Source organism: Bos javanicus, chromosome 5 (assembly GCF_032452875.1).
Source record: "Bos javanicus breed banteng chromosome 5, ARS-OSU_banteng_1.0, whole genome shotgun sequence".
In the NCBI taxonomy this organism is placed as follows: Eukaryota; Metazoa; Chordata; class Mammalia; order Artiodactyla; family Bovidae; genus Bos; species Bos javanicus.
In genome coordinates, this window is record NC_083872.1 from 19,155,803 (window position 1) to 19,172,031 (window position 16,229).

The 16,229-nt window shown below is 36.1% G+C and overlaps 1 long non-coding RNA gene across 1 annotated transcript in view; it reads right to left on the reverse strand.

The window, feature by feature from the left end:
- The window catches only part of LOC133247192 (uncharacterized), a 50,616-nt gene extending 34,638 nt beyond the window's left edge, over positions 1-15,978 (reverse strand). The window contains exon 1 of the long non-coding RNA XR_009736300.1: positions 15,514-15,978. This is a non-coding gene — a long non-coding RNA (uncharacterized LOC133247192). The remainder of the gene's footprint in view (positions 1-15,513) is intronic.
- Positions 15,979-16,229: the final 251 nt, after the last annotated feature.

Sequence of the window (16,229 nt, forward strand, 5' to 3'; positions counted from 1 at the left end):
TTTGATCTCTGGTTCCTCTGCCTTTTCTAAAACCAGCTTGAACATCTGGAAGTTCGCAGTTCATGATTGCTGAAGCCTGGCTTGGAGAATTTTGAGCATTACTTTACTAGAGTGTGAGATGAGTGCAATTGTGCAGTAGTTTGAGCATTCTTTGGCATTGCCTTTCTTTGGGATTGGAATGAAAACTGACCTTTTCCAGTCCTGTGGCCACCGCTGAGTTTTCCAAATTTGCTGGCATACTGAGTGCAGCACTTTCACAGCATCATCTTTCAGGATTTGAAATAGCTCCACTGGAATTCCATCACCTCCACTAGCTTTGTTCGTAGTGATGCTTTCTAAGGCCCACTTGACTTCACATTCCAGGATGTCTGGCTCTAGGTGAGTGATCACACCATTGTGATTATCTTGGTCGTGAAGTGTTTGTCCTATCCAAATATCTTGATTAAACTGACAAGATTTTGAGGTGTGGTTAGATCACAACAGAAATAAGGAGCATCATCACATAAACTTGGTTGGACACAGCATAAAGGCTAGGAAATAGAGCTAAATAAGAAATTATATTTACTACTCATTTACATTTTCTATGAATTGTAACCCTAGACAAGGGAAACTTCCTGAGGAGAAGTGGGATAAATTATGGAGGTGAGCCACTAATTCCTATACTTCAGCACCAAAATCCTATGACTTAAGGCTTTGTTTTAAGCTATTAATATTTAAATATCTTAAACATGAAACACTAAGGAAAAATGAGTTATCAGGGCAAGGGAAATAAAGCATTTGTTAAGATGGTTTCAGAACAATAAATGGGAAAGAAATTGGTTAAGTACTCTGTTTATTTTCCATATGCTACCCACCCTGTTTCAAACAGAGACAGATTCATAGACAGAGAATGAATTTGTGGTTACTAAGGGGGAAGAGTTGGTGGGGAGCAATAGTTAGGGAGTTGGGGATTGACATGTACACACTGCTATTTAAAATAGATGACCAACAAGGACCTACTGTATAGCACAGAGAACTGTGATCAATATTCTGTGCTCAGTAGCTCAGGCATGTCTGACTCTTTGCGACCCCATGAACTGTAGCTTGCCAGGCTCCTCTGTCCATGGGATTTTCCAGGCAAGAATACTGGAGTGGGTTGCCATTTCCTTCTCCAGCATATATTCCATACACCTAAAACTAACACCATTGTTAATCAACTATACTGCAATATAAAATAAAATTTTTTTAGAAAAACAAAGTATATTACTGTAAAATATATATTTATGAAATATAAAAATGAGTAATTATCAAAAACAAAATGCAGAACCTAAACATAAGTACTACATAAAAATGCAGGAAGTATACATAAGCTAAAAGCAAGCAAAAGATCTACATCATACAAAGACTTAACCAAAGAGAGACAAAAATAGTTCAGATACATTGTTCTTCATAATTTCAAAAACATTAAAATAACATAGTAACATGAACGAACAGAATCTCAAAGAATAAAGTAGCCAAAATGTGATAAGACAATAAGAATATTTGGAAAGGAAGCTTGTAAATCATGAAAAAGAAATAGAAGCAAAAAAACCCCTTTACAGAAAATAAAGGCTTACTAATAAAGAGACCGTAACAAAACAGAATGCTAATAACTGAAAATACAGTCAAGCATAGGTTGATTGACTATAGGAAAACACACACACAGACATTTGTACAAACATAAGGGTTATAGACTTTTGGAAGATTTCTTTCTAGATAATTTTTAATTTTAGTTGCTATTATAAATGGGTTATTTTTTCAAGGTTTCCAATTTTTGCTAGCATATTGAAAGTCAATTGACTTATTTCTAAATTTTCTTTATTAAAGTATAATTTACATATAAGAAAATGCACCCATTTCAAATGCTCAGTTCTGTAAGTATTGATAAATGCATGCACTCATATAACCTGCGTCCTTTAACAGTCAGTCATTCTATTAATATCTGCTCTGGTTACCATTGATGTGCTTTCTTCATTTTGAATAAAATTTGTCTTTCCTATAGTTTCACGTAAATGAAGATGAATCTGTAGACCAGTTGGAGAACTGACATCTTAACACCACTGAATCTTCCAACCTATGAATATGACATATCTCACCATTTATTAAGGTCTCAACTTCTTTTTGGCCAGGGTTTCTCCGGTAGTTCAGATGGTAAAGAGTCTGCCTGCTTTTAACCATATTTTATAATTTTTAATGGGCAGGATGTGCATATCTTTTACTAAATGTATTTTGAAGTAGTTTACATTTTTTTAAGCTATTATGAATAATGTTTTTAAACTTAAGCATCCAACTATTTATTGCTAGTATAGAAGAGTGAAATTGATTTTGACTATACCTTCTATCTTGTGATCTTGCTTAATTCACTTATTGCTTTGCCTTCTGAGACCCCAAATAAAGGTATACAGGACTGCTTCCTATTGTCCCACGGGTCACTGAAGCTCTATGCATTAGTATTTAGTCTTCAGTTTGGATTGATTCTATTGCAATATCTGCACAGTCTAATTCCCTCTTAATCCCATCCTGTGAATTTTTTATTTCATATTTCTTTTATCTCTAGGCATTTTATTTGGCACATTTTGTAGCTTCTATTTCTGTCTTCATCATTTCTGTTTTGTTTTTAAATCTCTGAACATATTGCATGCATTTATTATAGCTGTTGTCCTTATTTGCTAATCTATCCTCCCTATCATATTTTAGTCTGCTTCTGTTGACTGATTTTTCTCCTGTGTGCTATAACTTCCTGTTTCTTTGCATGCGCGGTAACTTTTAAAATTGTGTGCTAGACATGAAGTTATATTGTTGAATATCTATTATGTCATAGATTTATGTTGTTCAGTCACTAAGTTGTGTCAGACTCTTTGTGACTCCATGAACTGCAGCATAGCAGGCTTCCTTGTCCTTCACTATCTCGCAGAGTTTGCTCAAATTCACGTCCATTGAGTCAGTGATACCATCCAACCATCTCATCCTCTGTCACCCCCTTCTCCTCTTAACGTCAGTCTTTCCCAGCATCAGGGACTTTTCCAATTAGCTGGCTCTTCGCATCAGGGGGGCAAAGGATTAGAGCTTCAGCTTCAGCATCAGTCCTTCCAAAGAAAATTCAGGGTTGATTTCCTTTAGGATTGACTGTTTCGATTTCCTTACTATCCAAAGAGTGTTGTGCTTTGTTCTTTAACTTACTTAAAGATTAACTTAATCCATTCAGTTTTTACTTTTAAGCATTTCTATGGCATGTATATATTATACATTTTTAGTATATATAGAGTATATATTTTAATATATATAATATGTAATATATAGTATATATATATACTATATATTTAGTATATATACATAGTATATATTTTTCTATGGGGTATACTTTGATTTCTTTACCAAGATATGACCCCTCTTGGGATCTCTTGAATACCTTAATGATGACTGGAGAATCTCTACACTGGCTAGTCAGAGCTCAGATGCCTTCCTGCCTTATGCAGGAACTGAGGATTGTTTACCTCACAACTCTTTGTCTGACTTCACTGAGTTTTACCTACATCTGCATAGACTAGCAGTATATATCGAAGACTCAAGGTACCTCAATGCCTGTTTCTGAAGTTTTTTTCCTTAATAGCTCCTTCTTCTATAAAATTCTGTCATGCAATTTACAGCTGTCTCAGCTTTCCTAAGTTCCTTCTCCATCCCTAAACTAAGTGAGAGCGCCAAGGCTGACTGGATTCTCCTTTCCTGTGCCAATGGTCTGGATACTGCCTCCAGGCAGAAAGCCAGCATGATTCTTTAGGCTCACCTCACCTGCTTCCTTTCTCTCATGGTCCACAGTACTGCCTGTGTGTCCAAAAATAGTTGTTTCTCCATTTGTCCAGTTTTCTAATGATTTATGGAAAATATTATGTATGGCCCATGTTCTCCATTATGTTCAGAAGCTGCTGCTGCTAAGTCGCTTCAGTTGTGTCCAACTCTGTGCGACCCCATGGACTGCAGCCTACCAGGCTTCTCCGTCCATGGGATTCTCCAGGCAAGAACACTGGAGTGGGTTGCCATTTCCTTCTCCAAATGCTCAGAAGCAGATGTCCAATTACTTGACTTTTATATGTTGATATTACATCCAGTTAGTTTAGTCAACTCTTGCTTATTTCTAGATACTTGAATGAGAGTCTATGGGTTTCCCTATGTGGATAATTATATCACACATTAGAAATAATGACTTTCATTTCCTCTTTCAAGTCTTTAAATAAGTGGTTATGTGTTAGTATCTTTACAGCAAGAACCTCCAATATAATATTGTCTTACTCTGAGAGGGATGATACTTGTGAATATACTTATTTGAGAAGTAGTTACTTTGGTTTTTATCTTGATTCTTAATTTTCATTTCTAAATCAAGCAAAATTAAATTTAGTATATTATTATAACATTAGCAGAAGCAGATTCCAGTTTTTTCTATCTACATATCCATCTATATCATTATCACATATGAACAAAGGCAAATCATGATATTTTAAATGTTACCCACCAAAATTTAACATTTATTTATGGGGAGTAGGAGCTGGAGTGGATTTTGAAACTGATTTTTACTTCCCTTTTTTTCTTTCCATATTGCTTTAATTTTTTTTAAATAACAAATACCTGTTATTTTATGAAAATAATAGGCTTTAATCTAAAAATATTACATTTGAAAAAGTCAAATAATATGAAAGTGCAGATAGGAAAATGTTAACGTTTCACTCTAGACAGCCCAATTCCCAAAGGTACACACTGAGTGATGTATATACATCCATATCTTTTCAATGTATATAGAAGCGTTAAAGTATGGATAAATGTATATATATATACACATCACATATGTGTGTATATATAAAATATGTATATATACACATGTATATAATATATATGTATATACAATCATGTATATATTAATAATAATATATATTCTATTAACATTATTGTATATATATATTATATGGGCTTCCCTCGTGGTTCAGAAGTAAATAATTCACCTGCAGTTCAGGAGAGGCAAATTTGATCCTTGTGTTGGGATGATTCCCTGGAGAAGGAAATAGAAACCCACTCCAGTATTCTTGCCTGGGAAATCCCATGACAGAGGAGCCTGGTGGGCTATAGTCCATGAGGTCACAAGAGTTGGACACAACTTAGTGACTAAACCACCACCACCATATATCTTATATACGTGTATGTGTATATAAAGTAGAAAAAACATGTTTTTTCCCAAATGAGATCATATTGAACATAATAATTTGCAGTATACATTTTTAGTTTCACAACATATTATAGATGTCTCTTTATGTCAGTATATATCTAAATATATGATTTTCCAACTTTGTAAAATTATATTTAAAAAGTTATCTTCTATCTATATTTAAACAATAGAGAAATATTGATAGAAAAGTATACATTTGTCACTTTGGCTACTTTTTTCACGTTTCTACCATCTTTTCCAAAAGTAACACTATAAATAGCTTGTTGTGCAAACTTCTGTCTTCTACAGATTTGAATTTGTTCAATTGTACCTTTACGTAATATAACTATATATCTTCATATATTTAATTAGACATATATATTTGAATATATGTGTACGTAGCTTTTCTGACATTTGATTTTATACTTAATATATGCACTATAGGCTTTTCCATTTCATTGTATGTATTCCTTATAATAGCATGTTAATTTCTTTAGCATAAATGTTCTATTACTCATTAAGCTCCTTTTACTGGTTGACTCTTAGGTCTTATGACCTATATTGCACATTGACTGACTTCAGTCCATTTCAGGTGTCTTGGAACATGCTTAATTGAATGATAAAGGTTGAAAAATTACAGACTGCTTTTCTCAGACTCCTTCACAACTCAGGATCCAAATGGCCTTAGCTTTCATTGAGCAGACACACTTGTCTATTGGCAATGCAGGTTGGTAATCATGCTATTTCTGTTAGTGCCTTTAGTTGTGGCATTTAGTTTATGAAACAGTAATTACTGGCCTATGCATGGTACCTAACTTCATAGGTGTTATTAGGCAGGGTCCTTGGCATCCACTTTACTGGCTTGAATGTTGTCTAAGTGAGATTGTTCCTGGAGCTGAATATGGTGGGAGCCTCATTTTCCTATATCCTGGCAGAAGACGTGTGGAATCGTGCTTGCTTCCTTGATCTTTTGATCATGGTGAAGGTAGAAACTTGCTTGATGGCACAATTCTATAGAGCTGTTCTGGGAGTTGTTTCTGGAGATTCAACATAAAGGTGGCTTTTTAGCCCCTCAAATGATTTCCAAGCACCTAATTTCCAATACGAAATCTTTTTAAGCTGAAACTAGCTAGGGTAACTTCTTTAATCTGTGAGTAAACGTTGAATGCAAAGGTATTTAGAACTTGAAATTGAGGGTTGCATGTAATAGAAGTGTGCTTGCTCAGTCATGTCCGACTCTTCATGACCCCATGGATTGTAGCCCTCCAGGCTCCTCTGTCCATGGCATTTTCCCAAGAAGGAATACTGGAGTAGGTTGCCATTCTATCCTCCAGGAGATATTCCCAACTCACGGATAGAACCCAGGTCTCCTACATTGCGGGCGAATTCTTTGCCACTGAGCCACTATATTTGGCATTTATTAAGTAACTGAATGGAAGATGGGGAGTACTCAGATGTTATATTCTAAAGAGATGATGAACTTTGGTATACTTTGATAAAACAAATACATTTACTTCTTATAGCTCAACATGATGACCATTAAGAGAAATGGGAGAGACAATTAAAAGCACAGTTCTATAACAAATTTATGTGCACAGTCAAGCCAGCCAGTCTGCAAGCAGAGATGGAAAGAAATGCAATCCCATTCATTGACTGTTCACTAATGTTGTTTTTTGAAACAAAATTTCATTAATTCAGTTGAAGGAAGATTTTAAAACTATTATTGCTGTCCCACAACTTTGGGAAGTCAATAAGTATGTTTTAAAGTATGTGTTCCCTGTGGTATTAGCATTTGAAAAAATATGAAATTTAACAATTGCAAGAACTTTAGAACAAGGATAGTGTATCAAACATTTTTCATTTTATTATTCCAAAGCAAAGTAAGCAACTATCTTTCCCCCAAAACTTCTCTGGGTCCAGATTTAGACAAAGAGTTAATCCAACCCCAATTCTCTTTTCTGTCTAGTCAGGTGGTTTAGTGCATGTTTAATGAGATAAGCAAATATTAGTGTTCTCAGTTTCCTTTGATTGAAAACAAACTGGCAGAAACTGGAATTTCTGGTTTCTTTTAATTCTGTTAAGTGAATGTATTAGTATTGTGAAATATTAGGCTACAGATACTATGATTTAATAGTTATTACGTGGACAGAAAGACTGACATTGGATTATGTTGATTTTGCATTAATTAGAGATAAGTTTATAACTTATAGAAAAATCAGTGAGAACTGAAGACCTCGAGTATTCTTTGGTTACTTTGCCTCTGTCATAGACACACGGCACCATTTAGGCCCCTTTGTTTAACAGGTTCTTTAGGGCTTCTCAGGTGGCGCAGTGGTTAAGAAGCTGCCTGCCAGATACAGGGGATGCAAGAGATGTGAGTTGTTCGATCCCTGAGTTGGGAAGATCCCCTGGGGTAAGAAATGGCATTCCACACCAGTGTTCTTGCCTAGAAAATTCCATGGACAGAGAAGCCTCGCAGGCTACAGTCAATGAGGTTGCAAAGAGTTGGACATGACTGAGCACAACACAACACAACGTTATTTCACACAACTCACCCTGGAAGAGATTTGATGGCATATTTTCCCAGCTGCTGCTGAGAGTCAGCTCCTAATTCACCCACATCTATTTGCTGACTGGGATCTTCCTTAGTGCCTGAAAGAGGTGGTGGGCATTCCTTACCTTCTCCATTTGGCTTGCTCCAGCAACAGAACCAAGTTGCCAGCTTTACTCTAGAAGGAGATTGTTTGCACATCCAGTCTCCCAACTTTTATGACTGACACCTGTAGGACCAGTCCCATAATTGCCTAGCTCTGAAAGCAAAATCACTGCAGATGGTGATTGCAGCCATGAAATTAAAAGATACTTACTCCTTGGGAGGAAAGTTATGACCAGCCTAGATAGCATATTCAAAAGCAGAGACATTACTTTGCCAACAAAAGTCCATCTAGTCAAGGCTACGGTTTTTCCAGTGGTCATGTATGGATGTGAAAGTTGGACTGTGAAGAAAGCTGAGCACTGAAGAATTGATGCTTTTGAACTGTGGTGTTGGAGAAGACTCTTGAGAGTCCCTTGGACTGCAAGGAGATCCAACCAGTCCATTCTGAAGGAGATCAGTCCTGGGTATTCTCTGGAAGGACTGATGCTGAAGCTGAAACTCCAATACTTTGGCCACCTCATGCGAAGAGTTGAGTCATTGGAAAAGACTCTGATGCTGGGAGGGATTGAGGGCAGGAGGAGAAGGGGACAATAGAGGATGAGATGGCTGGATGGCATCACCGACTCGATGGACATGAGTTTGAGTGAACTCCGGTAGTTGATGATGGACAGGGAGGCCTGGCGTACTGCAATTCATAGGGTCACAAAGAGTAGGACACAACTGAGTGACTGAACTGACTGAACTGAACTGAAAGCCAATGGAGCTTGTATTTCTGAATTTCATAATGTAGCAAAGTAGCAGTTTGTTAAATAGGTAAGAGAACACTACCCCAGCTATATACCCAGGCTCTGCACAGAGGGAGCAGCAAAAACTCTCAACAAAGTGAATGTAGAGGGAACATCCTTCAATATAATAAAGTCAATACATGTCAAGTCCACAGGCAACATCCTACTTAACAGTGAAAAGCTGATAACTTGTTTTCCTAAGATCAGGAACAAGACAAGGATGTTCACTCTCTCCAATTTTATTCAACGTAATACTGGAATCCCTAGCCAAAGCAATTAAAGGAAAAAAAATAAATAAATAAAATGAATCTAACTCAGGAAGTAAGAAGTGCAACTGTCACTACTTGCAGATGGAATGATATTATAGATAAAAGACCCTAAAAAGTCTACCAGAAAAACTCTGTTAGAACTCATAAATGAATTCAGTAGAATTGTAACTGCAGAATCTATATAACAAAAATCAGTTGCACTTCTATAAAGTAATAATGGACTATCAGAAAGAGAAATTACGAAATTTATAAGTGCATCGAAAAACCCATAGGAATAAATTTAACCGAGAAGGTAAAAAATAACTATACTGAAAAACGATAAGACATTGATGAAACAAATTTAAGAAGACACAAATGGAAAGATATATTATGCTCATGGATTGAAAAAATTAATATTGTTACAGGGTTCATGCTACCAAAAGCAATCTATAGATTCAATGTAATAACTACAAAAATTCCAATGGCATTTTTCACAAAATAGGACAATGCAAAATATGTATAGCAATGCAAAAAAAAAACGTTAAAAAACATTAAACAGATAAGCAATCTTGGAAAGAATAACAAAGCTGGAAGCATCATGCTTCATGGCTTCAAATTATATTATAAAGTTGTAATAATCAACATATTATTGGCATATAACAATACATAAATCAATGGAAAAAAGGGAGATCCCAGAAATAATCCCATATGTATATATAATTAATGACAAAGGAACTAAAAATGTGCAATGGGAAGAGAACAGTATCTTCAATAAATGGTTTTGGGAAAATGAATAGCCACATGCAAAAGTAAGAAACTGAGTCACTATCTTATGCCATACACAAAAATTAATTCAAAATAAGTTAGACTTGAATGTAAAACCTGAAACCATAAAATTATTTGAAGAAAATATAGGAGCTAAGCCCCTTGACATTGGTCTTAGCAATGGATCTTTTGGATTTGACACCCAAAGCAAAAGCAACAAAACCAGAAATAAATAAGCAGGATTTTATGAAACTAAAAAGTTTCTGCACAGAAAAGGTAATAAACGAAATGACAGTGTATCAAAAAGAATAAAATATTTGCAAATCCTATATCTCATAAAGGGTTAATAATCTAAAATACGTAATGAATTCATACAACTCAATAACAAAATTCAAACAGTTTGATTGCAATGTAAGCAGAGATCTGAACAGATATTTTTCAAGAAGACATACAGACAGCCAACAAGTACATAAAATAGTGCTCGACAGTACAAATCATCAGGGAAATGCACGTCAAAACCAAACCTCACAACTGTTAGAACGGCTATTATCGAAAACACAACAAATAACAAGAGTTGGTGAGGATGTGAGAGAAGGGAGCCCTTCTGCACTGTTGGTAGGAATGTAAATCGGTGCAGCCACTATGGAAAACAGTATGGCGGTTCCTCAAAACATTAAAAATAGAACTGCATATAATCTAGCAGTTCCACTTCTGTGTATTTATTTAAAGGAAATGGAAACACTAACTTGAAAAGATATTTGAATCCCCGTGTTCATTAGAGCATTATTTAGAACAGCCAAGACATGGAAGCAACCTGTGTCCACTGATGAATGAATGAAAGAAAAGAAATTGTGATAAATATATATAAACAATGGGATATTATGCAGCTAGAAAAAAGAAGGAAATTTTCCTTTGGGAGCAACATGGATGAATCTTGAGAGCATTACTCTAAGTGAAATAAGTCAGACAGAGAAAGGTCAATACCATATGATCTCACTTATATGTCTAATCGAACCTCCTCCCATGATGAATTCACAGATACAAAGAATGATCTGGTGGTTACCAGAGGTAGGGGTGGGCAAAATGGGTGAAGGTGGTCAAAAGATACAAACTTCCTGTTATAAAAATAAATAAGTCTGGGGGATATAATATACAGCATGATGACTACAGTGTAACAATACTGAATTGTATCTTTGAATATTGCTAAGAGAATACATTTTAAAAGTTCTTATCACAGGGAAAAAAATTTGTATTATGTGTCATGATAGATGTTAACTAGATTTATTGATCATTTAGTAATGTGTACAAATATTGAATCATTATGTTGTATACCCAAAACTAATATAATGTTATATGCCAATTATATTTCAATGAAAAAATAAGCCAACATTTTGAAAAAAGAAGATATCCAAGTGGTCAACAGGTATATAAAAAACTGCTTAATATCACTAAGCAGTGATATTAAGATACTCGTTAGAGAGATGCAAATGACAATGAGATATCACCTCACAGCTGAGTATACACTGGATGTGTATAATCAAAAATTCAAGAGATGGCAAATGCTGGTAAGGATGTGGAGAAAAGACAACCTGTGCACTGTTGGTGGGGATGCAAACTAGTATGGCCACCAGACTTCCCTGGTGGCTCAGTTGGTAAAGAATCCACATGCAATGCAGGAGATACATCTTCGATCCCTGGATTGGGAAGATCCCTGGAGAGGGAAATGAAAACCCACTCCAGTATTCTTGCCTGGGAAATCCTATGGACAGAGGAGCCTGGAGGGCTGCAGTCCATGGGGGTCACAGAGAGTTGGACACGACTTGGCAACTAAACCACCACAACTACCACAGCTACTATGGAAAATAGTATGCAGTTTCTTTAAAGAAATTAAAAATAGAACTACCATGTGATCCAGCAATCCCACTTCTAAGTATCTATTGAAAGGATACAAAAGCAGTATTTCAAAGAGCTATCTGTACTTCCATGTTCATTGCAGGATTATTAGTAATAATCAAGGTATGGAACCTTGTATCTGTTAACAGATGAATGGATCAAGAAAATACAGTATATATTCAGTAGATAGTATTCAACTGTGAGAAAGAAGGAAATCTTGTCATTACAAGGTCGACCTGGAGGACTTTATGCTAAGTGAAATAAGCCAGACAGTAAAAGATAAATACTGTATGGTAACGCTTAGACATGGAATCTAAAAAATAAATAAATAAAAATGAATAACATTTTTTAGAAAGAAAGGAAAAGAAGTAGAGCTCGTAGAAACACTGTAGAATAATACAAACATTCAGTTATAAGATGAATACAGATCAAATGTCTAACACGGTGCCTATAGTTGTTAACACTATGTTATGTAATTGGAATTGGCTGAGTTGAACTTGGGTTCTCACCAAGAAAAAGGTAACTATGTTAGGTGATGGATGTGTTGATTAACTCTTCTGTGGGAAGCCTTTCATAATGTGTACATGTATCAAATCATCACATTGTACACTTTCAATAGATTATAATTTTGTCAATTATAGCTCAGGAGAGCCAAAGAAAAAGAGCTATCAAGATATGAAAAGACATGAACTTTAAATGCATATTACTAAGTTTAAAAAAAGATTAATCTAGAAAAGGCTACATACTATACAATTCCACCTAAACGAAATTCTAGGAAAGGTGAAAGTATGAACACAGTAAAAGGGTCAGGGGTTTGGGTTAGAGGGGAGGATGGTGGATTAGATGAGGCACAGATGTTTTTTAGGGCCGTGAAACTACTCTGAATGATATTGTGATGGTGGATGCATGGCATTATATATGTCACATGCCTCAAAACCCATAGCCTGTACAACACCAAGAGTGAATCCCAGTGTAAAGTATGGTGATTACAGCGGGTCAGGGTAGGGTTATGAGTTGTAGCAAATGTCACTCTGATAGGGATGTTGATTTGGGGAGAAGTTATGCACATGTGTGGTCAGGGGCAATAAAGAGAATTTCTGTACCTTGCTCCTCTCAGTTTTGCTGTGAATCTAAATCTGATCTTTAAAAATAGTCTATTAAGAATTTCCTAAAGAGGTCGATCTCAACTATTCCAAAATAGCCCTAAGAATTAAATATTATTGTAACTCTTCTTGTATAGATGCAAAGTGGAAGTCCAGAGAGATTGAGTAACTTGATCAATAGCAGGCAGTGAGCAGGTGATAGACCTGGGATAAGAGAGCAGTGTGACATCAGAGTCTATGCTCTTAACTACTACTTCATACTCCTTCCCAAAGTGACCAGAGAAAGAAAATTTTGCAAAAGATTCCACGTAAACACAGGCGCTTTTCTCTTCAGGAACGTAACCACCTCACTAACTACCTCCAGTAGGAGTATTATGAGAACTGCCCATAATACTTGCTGTATTATAAAGCATATATCTGTATGTGGATTATAGTATTTTATGAATTTTAAAATGATCCATGGGTATTTATACTCAGTCTTCTTCCTGGAGTTCTATATTACAAAGGAGCATTTACTTGCTTTTTGCCTTTGGGTTTGTCAGTGTATCTTAATCTGAACCCATAAAGTTTGCCCAAGGTCAGCAAATAAACTGCGCCTTTACTTTTGTGAATGAATCTGTGACTTTGCATACATACAGCCTAAGACCATTCCTATAGGGCAATAGAAGCAGATGATTTCAGAAAGAAGCAGTTTTCTATGGGTACATAGAATGCATATTTACTTTCATTAGATTTACTTTTGTGGCCTAAAAATTTAGCAAGATTCTTTGAACAAGCTTTGATACAGAAATTCTTGTTAAGAGATCCAATGAAAAGACTTGGGCAGAGAATCTGGCTGAGTTACAACTTCCCTTCACCTAATTAGAACACCTGTAGATAATTGGTATGGGGTAATGAGTTATTTTAGGTTAAAAAAAAAACATAACTCATGAATTTGCTCATCTGATGTAAGTAATCTAGAGACACAAATTAAGAACATGCTTTCTCTTACCAGGATCACAATATCCTTTTCCTAAAAAAAAAAAAAGTATTTGTATCACAGTGAAAATTCCCCTTTTCCCTTAGATACCTATGGGAAAGAGCTTCTAAATATTGCATTTGTTTTGGCTCAAAGGCAAATTGTGAGTAATTTGAACCTCTCATCAGTTTCACAATTCTCTGTAGATTAGTAGTGCTTTCTCAGCAAATGTTCCTTGATCACAATGGAAATTTGGTCAAAAACAGTGTTTATATTTTCCACCAGTAAAATTGTGTTATCTGAAGGGCCTACTCTGTGGCATTTGGGGATACTTTGCTTGTCTTTTACTGTGAGCAGTTTGGACCAGAACATGAGTCAGGCTGCAATATTTGAGCTGTTTCAGAGCTCATTCTAGGGCAGTGTGTACAAATCACAAACCACAGTGTGATGGGAGTTCTAAAATTTCAAAAACATGCTCTCCTGGGGCAATATTTTAGTGTGGTTGAATAGCAGCAAACCATCTTCTTTACCCCTACTGAAGATCACCGGGGAACAACGTGGTCCATTTCTGTGGCCCAGTAGCAAAAATGACCATTGACAGAAATAGTTTATATTTGGCGTGTGTGTGCGCGCTGCTCCCCAGTCTACTCACCTCCTCAGACCGTACTTGTTTTTCCTTCTGCTCTTCTACTTCACTATTTTAAATCTTTTTCTGAGTCTTTCCTCCCATAATTGACATCAAATAGTCTTTCAATATTTTGAGTGTTTAATAATAGGCCCCTGGGAGGAAATAACGTTATGTGTATTTTAAGACCTTTTGTTAATTCTGATGATTTATAAAGATAGGTCTGCCATTAACTATTGTTCCAAGAAGCAAGTAAAATTTTTAAGTGCCTTAAAGAGATCAAATAACATGGTAGAAGTTTCAGAGTAAGAAAACAGATAAAGAATAGTTTTGGAAATTTTATACAAGTTAGGAATCTTGGAGAAATATTGTATTGGTTTCAAAGGAATGAAAAAACAAACATCCAACAATTAGTGATAGCTTCCAGGTACCAAATTACATATTCTTACCATCCTGTGTATCTCACAAAACTCAAACAAAACTAATTTTTAATAATTAAAACCCTTTTATAAACATCCTTTGCTAATTGAAAAGTTAATTTCATCAATGAAACAACTCTTCCAATAATAGCAGAACTTCTCACGTCCGCACAAGACAGCGATGTCCCAGAGTGTAATCTTTTCCGATTAAATGTTGAGTCTACTATTCTGCACGAACCCCTAAGTAAGGCAGCTGAAGACACACACATTATATTACAGTGTCTATGCTGAGGTATTTTAAAATAAATTACTGGCATTATAGCACACCATGGATTTCCTTCCTACCTCACTGAGCCCTGTTTCTTTGGTAGCTTTGCTGGTCGATCTGAAAGTAACTACAGGTGTTGAGCTGCCTGGGTCTGAAGCTGTAACACCCTTTTTCTCTTTAAATGACTTCGAATACCACCCATATGCTGATGAGTCTTTGTGTCTATCTCTGGCCCTGACTTTTTCCCCTGAGTCCCTAACCCCTCGTTGATACCTCTACCAGGACAGCTAATCAGAAGTTCGTCACAGTTGAAACCAATTTCTTGATTCCAACACCCAACTCCCAATAAGGAAAAAAAAAATCCTGTTACATTCTGGGTCCTCTCTCCATTTCAGAAAGTGGTACCACCTTCTAATTTCCTAATTTAGAAACAATGGGGTGAAACTTGGTTCTTTCTTTCCTTTCATCCCTTGCATTCAATCCAGAAATTCTAGTCTGCTTGCCTTCCAAAATATTATTGGATTGTTCGGCTTCACTCTATTTTCCTCATTACAGTCCTAATCCAAAGTAATGTTATATCTTACCTGGACTGCTGGAATAACTTCCAAATTGTTGTCCTTGCTTCCTGTATCGAAACCATCCATTGTTCATGCAGCAGCCAGTGGTCATTTAAAAGTATCAATCAGATCATATTGTCCCCTTGCTTAGAACCTTTTAATGGCTTCTCATTGCATTTACATGAAAATTCAATCTGTGATAATGCATGCCCACTTCATCCTTCTTTGTCAAACCTGTTCCTTCACTTCCCTCTCCCATTTGCTCATTACACTGCAGCCTCACCAGCCTCCTCTCTGTCCCTGGAATAACCAAGCCCTTTACCAGCTCATGAACTGTTACCTCTGCATGACATGCTCTCTATCCAGACCTCATGTGGCTGATGCCTACTCATTCTTCAGGTTTCAGCTCAACCCCACAGAAAGCTCTTCTGTGGAAACTCAGCTCAGGTTATTTCTCCTTAAAGCCTCCACATTCACACTCCATCACACCAGTCTATTTTTTGTTCCTGAAGCACTTGCCATAATCTACAATTCTCTGTATATTTACTCACTGGCTTCCTTATTGCCCCCCTCAAGAGAATGTAAGCTTTAGGAGAAAAAGGACTTTGTGTAGCCTGGCTACATTCCCAGTGGCAATTAAATGCCTGATATATAGATAAATGTTCAATAAAAATTTGCTAAATGAATGAATAAAAACAAAAACAGAGGAATTGTTTGAAGAGTGAGAAGTAAAATCATCATGA